This window comes from Octopus bimaculoides, chromosome 30, assembly GCF_046866305.1.
Source record: "Octopus bimaculoides isolate indiv1 chromosome 30, ASM4686630v1, whole genome shotgun sequence".
NCBI lineage: Eukaryota > Metazoa > Mollusca > Cephalopoda > Octopoda > Octopodidae > Octopus > Octopus bimaculoides.
In genome coordinates this window covers 3,806,053-3,815,681 of record NC_142957.1, presented here as the reverse complement: position 1 = coordinate 3,815,681, position 9,629 = coordinate 3,806,053, and positions in this window count along the sequence as shown.

The window sequence follows — 9,629 nt, the reverse complement described above, 5'->3', positions numbered from 1 at the left end:
TATATATATATATACGTATATATATATATATTTCTTTTTTTTTTTAAGTTTCAGCTTAGAGCTGCGGCCATGCTGATGCACCACCGTGTTGCTACACTGTTATTCCAGGGAGCCTCTTACAATATGTGGCACTTGGTGAAGAATGGAGTTTGATTTAGCAACCCTCATTTGCACCTCTTGCCGCGAGGTAGGTTCATCTGGGACTCTCGATAGGAAGAGGTCCAGCTTTGATTTAAAAACTCCTACATCTACTTTGTGCAGATTCCTCAGGCTCTTTGGGAGAATATTAAAAAGCTGTGGGCCCCTGAATCCCAAGCTGTTGCAGTAACTGGTCCTGAAGCGCGATGGCATTGCTGGGATCTTTGGCACTATGTAGTGTCGTCCCGTTCTGGCATTGGTGTAGCTTTCAATGCCAAAATTTGGCACAATTCCTTCCAGGATCTTCCAGATGTATATTACTGCATACCTCTCCCGCCTTCTCTCCAGGGAGTAGAGTCTTAGCTGTTTCAGCTTTTCCCAGTAGCTGAGCAGTTGCAAAGAGACAATCTTCTTTGTGAATCTCCTTTGGATTGCTTCAAGGTCTGCTGTTAATTTCAGACTGGTGGGTGACCACAGCTGTGAGCAGTATTGCAGGCGGCTGAGGACGAATGTCCTCCAGAGGATCATCATGGTTTCCTTATCTCTGGTTCTGAATGTTCTCAGGATCCATCCAGCCAATCGTCTGCACTTTGTTGCCATTCTGATAATGTGCACTTGGAAAGAGGTATCATCACTCATGTCGATACCCAGGTCTCTCACTGATTTAGGCTCTGGGATTGAAATTCCCTGTGGACCAGTGTACTCTGTAAGTTTCATATTCAGTTTTGGACGTTGGTAGCGCAGGGCTTGGAACTTTTCAGCATTAAACTGCATATTATTGTCCTTAGCCCATCTGTAAACTGAGTCCAATTCCTGCTGCAGGTGTGCAACATCACTGGAGTTCTGTATTTTCTGCGAGACTTTTGTATCGTCTGCGTAGCTTGCACGAGTGGCTATCCGGGCACTTGAAGGCATATCTGAGAGAGCGACTATAAAAAGCAATGGTCCCAAGACAGTGCCCTGTGGAACACCGCTCATTATTTGTGTTCTCATAGAGGTGGCTCCATTAGCCACTACTGCCTGACTTCTATCTTTCAGAAAGTCATGTAACCACTCTCCAAGTTTTCCAGCTATGCCAAGATCACGCAGTTTGTGGCATATCACACCATGATCCACTTTGTCAAAAGCTTTTGCAAAATCAAGGTATATTACGTCCACATTTGAGTTGTTGAGTAACTGCCTCAACACCCAGTCGTAATGTTGTAAGAGCTGGGTCAGGCAGCTCCTACCTGGTCGAAAGCCATGTTGGGTATCACTCAGCAATTTATTTTCTTCAAGGAATGCGATCAGTTTTCCTCTGATTATCCTTTCCATGACTTTGCTGATGTGTGAAGTCAGAGAGATAGGCCTATAGTTTTGGCATCTGCTCTGCTTCCCCCTTTATGGATTGGGCATATTATTCCCTCCTTCAGCTTGCTTGGCAGTCTTCCGTTTGCGAGAAAGCTCTGGAAGAGGATCTGGAGGGGTTTTGCCAGGGCATGCTTACACGATTTAAGGAGGATTGCTGAGAAACCATCAGGGCCAGCAGTTGAGTTTGTGTCCACTTCATGTATAGCAAGTAGTACATCTTCTTCGCTAATGTTGATGTATTCCATCGTAACTGCCTCACTGGTTATAGGGGAGGTAGCAAAGAAGTCCACTGGTTTGTTCACTTGTCTGTGCTCCAATGGAGTGGTGAAGACACTTTTGAATTGCTCATTCAGTACCTCACTGATCCTAGTTGGACTGTCTGTGAGGGAGCCATCCTTTTCGAAGAGGGGTCCAATCTTGCAGCGTACTGAGGCTGTTTCTTTTGCGTAATGAAAGAAGGCCTTTGGGTTTGACTTAATGTTCTTTATAACCCAGGCTTCTTTGTCTGCTCTCTCCTTCACATAGGATTGTTGCAGCCTTTTTTCGATCTCCATCAGTGTCGTTTTTAGGCGGGACCTTTGGCCATTCTTGGGATGCTGGTTGAGTCGATTTGCATCTTTTGTCCGTCGTCTCATGAGGATCTTCCTCTCGGAATCTTGTTCCTATTTGTTTTGGCCTTGTGCTCTGGGACATGTTTCTGGCTTATGGCTTGCACAATAGACATGAAACATTTTAGTTTCATGTCAATGTCTGGTGTGGAGAGACATTTTGGCCAATCCTCTCTGAGGATCTCTTTCTGAATTGATTTCCAGTCCGCTTTGTGGAAGTTCAGATTGGAGAGATTTTGGGTGCTTCCTTTAGGCTGTATGTCTCTGGTTTCTTTTGGCCCAAACATAGACAGCTCTATTATGTTGTGATCCGAAACTAATGTCGGCGTCACTTTCACATCATGAATGATGTCCGTATTGTTCGTGAAGCAGAGATCTAGAATGTTATTCGCTCTAGTTGGTCTGAGAACAGTTTTCTCCATGAATAGGGCATTGGTGAGGTTGAGCAGGCATTCCACCTGTGCTTGCTTGCGATAAGTCATTCCTGAGAGTATGAGACCTTCGGGCCATTTGACGTTGGGGAAGTTGAAATCACCCATAAGAAATATGGTCACATGGTGTTCCAGTTTCATGAGGATTTCTTTAATTCTAGTGAGGCAATCTTCAAATTTGCCTATGTGGTTTGGAGCATCCGGTGGGCAATATGCATTGCATATGACTATATTATGTTGTCTTATGTATACAACTAGGGTGTCGCATACCGAATTTGAGTATGACAGTAAGACCTGGGGTGTGAGGTCGTCACGGATGTATACAGCAACTCCACCATGGCTCCTTTCCCTTCTGTCTGTTCGCAGTATGACATATTTTGGTACGTGTACTTCTGCATCCTCTATATCAGGGCTGAGGTGAGTTTCCACGAGTGCTATGCATAGGGCTTGATTGCATGCAGCAAGGTCTCTCAGGAAAGAAATTTTGCTTTTATTATTATTATGCAACAGGCCTCCAATATTTAGTAAAAATATTGGCGTGATGCCTGTGCAGGCGTTAGGGGAGACCATCCCATGTCTGTTGGCTGTGGTGGTGTTGCGCAGTGGGGGGCAAGGTTCCTCGTCTGTTCTTGGCGTAGCCACGTCAGCTGCTGCATAATCTTTTGCGCCATGCACAAAAAAGACTCTTGCTCAGCTGCTGCGTTGCGTAAGATTTCTGAAGAGCGCACGTCCTTGAATTTTCTCCTTGGGGACATCTGTCGTCTTTCCTCAGGGAAGTTTTTATCCTTTAAACCTTTGTAGTTTTGGCGGGGTGTCGGGTGAGCAAACCGGCAGTTTATGCCGTCTTCCCCATGCCAACATTTGCCTTGCAGGTAAAATTTGCAAGTTTTTGGGTGCCTTCCAAATTTCTTCTTTCCTTTGGTGTCTTGGATGGCATTGGATCCACCTTGCGTTTTTCTACTTTTTGTTCTTCCTTTTCTTGTGGGTACTATTTTCCACTGGTTATCTATTGGGGTGAGGACTCCTTTCCTTTGTAGGACCACTGGCACAGAGGGGCTTCTATTTGCTGCTTCCTTGGCTCCACTATCCTTTTCTGCCTGGTTGTTCATAGGAGTGGGTGATCCATTCTTTTGAGGAGCCACTGGGTCAGAGAGACTTCCGGGTGTTTTTTTCCTTTTCCTTTTCCTTTTCCTCCTCTCCGATTATAACATCTAGGGTGTCCATGTGTGGTCTGATGAGTGCATACGAGCGGAGGAATTCATTCTTCTTCCGCTCTATCTGTTCAGTGGTTCTGTGAAAGCCATTATTCTTCAGTGCAGCAGTGATGATGTTGTTTGGGGGATTGCCACTAGCAATCAACCATGCTCGCAACAGAAGATCTAACTCTTTCTTTTCCCACTTTGGTGCCATCTTCGTTTTTTTTTTTTCTTAATTATTTTTTTTTTAAGCCCAGAAGGGGAGTAGAGGATAGAGAGGAAGTGAAAGATAGCGGGAGGTAGAAAAGAAGAAACACAGGGATGGGGGGAATAGGGAAAGAGAAAGGGGGAGATATGAAGGAAAGAGAGAGTGAGATATGAAGGAAAAAGAGAGGGTGATAGGAGGAAGAGAGGGAGTGTGGGGTTGTAGAGAGACTGAGGGAGGTAGAGGAGGGGGAGAGAAAGAGAGACAAAGTGAAGGAGAGGAGGGGAGGAGAAAGAGAGACAGAGGATGGGAGGAGAAAGAGAGACAGAGGGAGGGAGAGGATGGGAAGAGAAAGAGGAAGAAACAAGAAAGGATGAAGGATGTGAGAGGAAGGGAGACACGTACTGAGAAGAGGGGGAAATGAAAAGTGTATGAGGGAGAGGTTGAAGTGACAGAAGGAGAGGAAGGCGTTGTGAGATGCAATGGAAAGGGAAGAGAACTGAGAAAAGAGGAAGATATGAAAGCGAAGGAGAGAGATGAGAAAAAGGAGTGAGATATGGAAAGAAGAGGAAGATATGAAAGCGAGGGAGGGAGATGAGAAAAGGAGTAAGATATGGAAGACAGAGAGGGAGAGAGATAGGTGTAAAGAGATAAAGGGAGAGAGAGAGAGAGAGAGGAAGCGGTACTTATGAAAAAGAGTGGGAGCAGGAAACGAAGATGTGTAGGAGAACGAAAAATGAAAAATGAAAATTCGTAATTCTAAATGGGATTTGTAATTCAAAGAGTTGTAGAGATAAAGCGAAGAAAAGAAAGGAAACGGTAGTGAAAAGAAGGGGGGGTCGTAAGGGTTTCTATTTTTAAAGAGAATCAGAGCTAAGTGGTCATTGTAATAAAAGTTAAATGAAAATTACAGTGAGAATTCTCAGAAAGTAAGTATATATATATATATATATGTATATATATATATATATATATATATATATATATATATATATATATATATATATATATATATAGAGGTGAGAGAGTTGGTATGTTAAAGCACGTGGTTGGATGTAGAAAGGACAAAATAGAATGAAAAAACTACAGAAGACTTGTATTTTTGGGTCAAAGAATATATTTAAATCGTAATGTTAGAAAAATCTCACAACACACAAAATTTTATAACATTTTTCTAACATGACGATTGAAATATATTCTTTAACCATATATAATACAAGTCTTCTGTAGATTTTCAATCTATTTTATATATACACACACACATACATACACATAGATATATAGATACACACACTCACATATACAAACACACACACATATACACACACGGAGCAAATGTCATTTACTTTTTAAGTTCGAATGAAGTACGAAGGGTTACAAAGAGTTATCTCCCTGTACTGTAAACGAAAAAAAAACGTCTGCTGTCCGTAATTTAGTTGATATGTTAGAAATAAAGATAAAGAAATCGCGAAACAAGATAAACGTTGGTTTGAAAGCAGGCACTAATTACCAGACTACTTGCTATTGCCCTCACCCCAGCCTGTCATTTAATATAAGGGTAGAAAATGAATATACCCTTCACAAAGTATAGGACAAAATCTCACTCAGGAAAAGGCTCCATTAGGACAAAAAAAAAAAAAGAACAAGAAACAAATAATTTTCGAATTATATTTTTTGTTTGAAGCTGGCAGAACTGTTAGCACTCTGGGCAAAACGCTTAGTGAGTTTTGAGTTCAAATTCCACCAAGTTGACATTGCTTTTTAATCTTTTGGGGTCAATTAAATAAGTACCAGTTATGCACTGGAGTTGATGTAACTGACTTAATCCCTTTCCTCTAAATTTCAAGACCTTGTGCCTTCAGTAGAAAGGATTATTATTATTATTATTATTATTATTATTATTATTATTATTATTATTATTATTATTATTATTATTATTATTATTATTATTATTATTATTATTATTATTATTATTATGGCGAGCTGGCAGAATCGTTACCATGCTGGGCAAAATGGTTAGCGCTATTTTGTCTGCTGCTACATTCTGAGTTCAAATTCTGTGGAGGTCGATTTTACTTTTCATCCTTTTAGGATCGATTAAATAAGTACCAGTTATGCACTGGGGTCAATGTAATCGACTAAATCCCTTCCCCGAAATTCGAGCGAAATCATGCTTCCAGTAGAAAGAATTATTTGTAATTTATGAACACCTCTCTGCAATGTAAAATATTGCTTTCAAATTTTGGCACAAGGGCAGCAAGGTCAGAGGGGAGGATAAGTTGACTAAATCAACCCCAGTATTCAACTGGTACTTATTTTATTGACCCCACCAAAAGGATGAAAGGTAAAGTCAACTTGAGCAGAATTTCAAGTCAGCAAATAAAGACGGGTCAGATGCCACTAAACATTTTGCTCGGTGTGCTAACGGTTCTGTTAGGTCACCATTTTTGTACAATGGAAAATATTACATTCATTATATAACAAGAGCACTCAGAGGGCACAAACCTCGGCCAAGGCAACACCAACCTCCTCTAAATGATTAGCCAGACATGATTTTTAAAATGAGAATATCTGAAATAAACTCCACTGCTCTCACAAACGAGAATACTAAAAATGAACCCGACTGCTCTCAAAAATTAAGTCAAAAAACAGGAAAAATAATCCAGAATCCTTGACAGTACTGGACCGATCCCAAAATCTAATCAGCTCGTACCAGTCACAAGGCTAAACATCCCTGAAAGTGCCATCCGAATCCATCCAGAGGTTCTTGAGATATCTTGTCCAAAGTTAAACAAACATGACTGGAAACGATACCTCTGCATTTGCTAAGGCGGAAATAATAACCCCAATCACACACACACAAAAAAAAAAATGAATATACACCCTCTCCTCAACTTACGACCAAGTTCTGTTCTGACTGACAGGTCGTAAGTCAATCTGGTCATATGTCGGATTTATATCTTTCATGACTATTTTCGTTCAAATGCAGTTGTTACTTGAAAGCGACCGAGTGAGAGACAGTGGCAGGCAGTGGACACCTGGATCTGAAGGAGGCCTGCATTGCCAGATGCTGACCAAAGTCTGAAAATCGATTATCTTTTTATTTCTTTATTTTTTGTGGTCATAAGTTCAGATGGTTGTCAGTCACAAAGGTTGTAAATCGAGGAGAAATTGTAATTAAAAGAACATTATACTGTAGCTTTAAAAAAATAAAAACAAGGAGTGGCTGTGTGGTAAGTAGCTTGCTTACCAACCACATGGTTCCGGGTTCATTCCCATGCGTGGCACCTTGGGCAAGTGTCTTCTACTATAGCTGCGGGCCGACCAAAGTCTTTTGAGTGGATTTGGTAGATGGAAACTGAAAGAAGCCTGTCGTATATATGTATATATATATATGTGTGTATGTCTGTGTTTGTCCCCCCAAATTCGCTTGACAACCGATGGTGGTGTGTTTATGTCCCCGTAACTTAGCAGTTCGGCAAAAGAGACCGATAGAATAAGTAATGGGCATCCAAAGAATAAGTCCTGGGGTCGATGTGTTCGACTAAAGGTGGTGCTCCAGCATGGCCACAGTCAAATGACTGAAACAAGTAAAAGAGTAAAGAGTAAGTACAATATTGGGAACCTCATTTTGTGTTTTACCACAACTTGATGCTCTGCCCAATGCTATTGAGAACTTTCTCCATGGTCTTTCTCTCTCTATCAACTGCATATTTGACTTTGAGACAAAATATATTTTTCACAAATATTCCCTACCTTACAAAAACTATATCAGCTAAGCAAATGGCCTTCCTTAAATGTATAAAAAAAGTTATTACATAATCTGATCACTATTTCAGAAAATTATCGCTGCTCCCTTTGAACATGTAAAAGGTAAATTTAGATGGGGCAAAATGAGTAAGCCAAGATAAAGCATGTTTGCTGCTTCAGTTCTCCAGAGATACATTTGAAAACACTCATACATATCAATATCCAAGTCTAGAGAAGTCTCACATAAAACAAGTTACACAAGTGATAAGATTAAATGAATTTCGATCTGCAAGTTAATAAACACCTGCTTATGGTGGCATAGACATTTTTCTGTATGTAATTCAATCCTGATTCATTAAGAAGTATGGTTAGTAGTCAAGGAGTTGGTTTTCAACTCTAGTCACAATGCATACTAATGAGGACAAACATTTTTACTAATCACTCAAGCGAATAAAAGCCTTGTGAGTTAGGTAGTCAGAAACAAGTAAATGCATTGCCCTCAAGCGCATGCATATATATACATACACACACACATATATGTATATATTCATATACATATAGATATATATCTGTATCTATATCTATAAGGCCAGTTGACATTGCCGTAGCCGCAGATTATTCTCTTTCCAAAGCACTGCCATAACAACTTCGGTGTTTGTCTTGTGGTATGAGCAGGTGCCCCATCTTGACGGGACCATGTGTGAAGCCTACTTCGAATGGCCTTCACGCATTTTTCTTGTGGGGATACCTGCAAGCGAGCGATCTTATCAACAAACCGGAGACCCTGGTGCACGTGAAAGAGAATAACCTTCCTTGTTACACTTTATCTATATGTACATGTCTCTGCTTCCTCCTACTCCCACACCTAACTAACTCTCTCTATTTCTAAACTGCCGTTTGTATATGCAGTTTTATTTCTTTAGGCATCAGTTTCTACTTAGAGACGAAAGTAAAATTCATAGCACAGAAACGAAAATTAAACTTTAGAAACAGCAACGCTGCCATAACTTACGTGGAAACCATGAGCATGCTTTCATGGGAGATAATCAGAGAAAGACTTGAAAGTAAACCTAAGATCGTAATACTTCGCTTAAAGTAACATAAATATAACAAAAATCCAGAATCCTTACTGAATCGATCCAAAAATCTAATCATTTTGTACCAGTCATGAGGCCAAACATCCCTGAAAGTTTCATCTGAATCCATCCAGCGCTTCTTGAGATATCTTGTGCACAGACAAACAAGCAAACAAACACAACTGAAAACAATACCTCTGCCTCCGCTGAGGCAGAGGTAATAAATAGGTATTTGGTTGTCTTATCTGTAACTTTCAGTTTTTAATTATTCAGTGAAGTAATCGGTAGGTGTATATGTTGTTGAATAGAATAATTTTTAAGGTATTATACGAGGTTAATTCATGTAGAAGTGTTTAGTATATTAATTAAATAGGTAACTAATTATTGCAATGTAAAGATCCTAAGACTTATGGTTTGTAAGCCAATTACTTATTCTATCGGTTTCTTTTGCCGAACCGCTAAGTGACGGGGACGTAAACACACCAAGGCTGTGAAAGATGTCAGAACATTTATAAAGGGGTCTTACAGCTGTTTCCGGGATATTTCATATTTCCCTTCATCAGAGACGGTGCGAGAAAATGGTTAAGGAATAGTTATTACAGAAAAGATATGAAATGCAGAGTGAAATGGAGGAATGAAAACAGATCTGAGATATGTAAGGATATTGTATCTGCAATTCCATTATTTAAGCAGAGTGGTGTATGTATAAGTTTTCTGTACATTGTGTGTAAATTCCAAAAGGAAGAATTGATATATATATATATATATATATATATATATACAATAATATTAGGGATAAAAATCCAAATTTACAGGTAAAAACTCAATTAAGTTCAATTTATTAAAAATTAAAATTAAATTAAGTTTCACAGTAT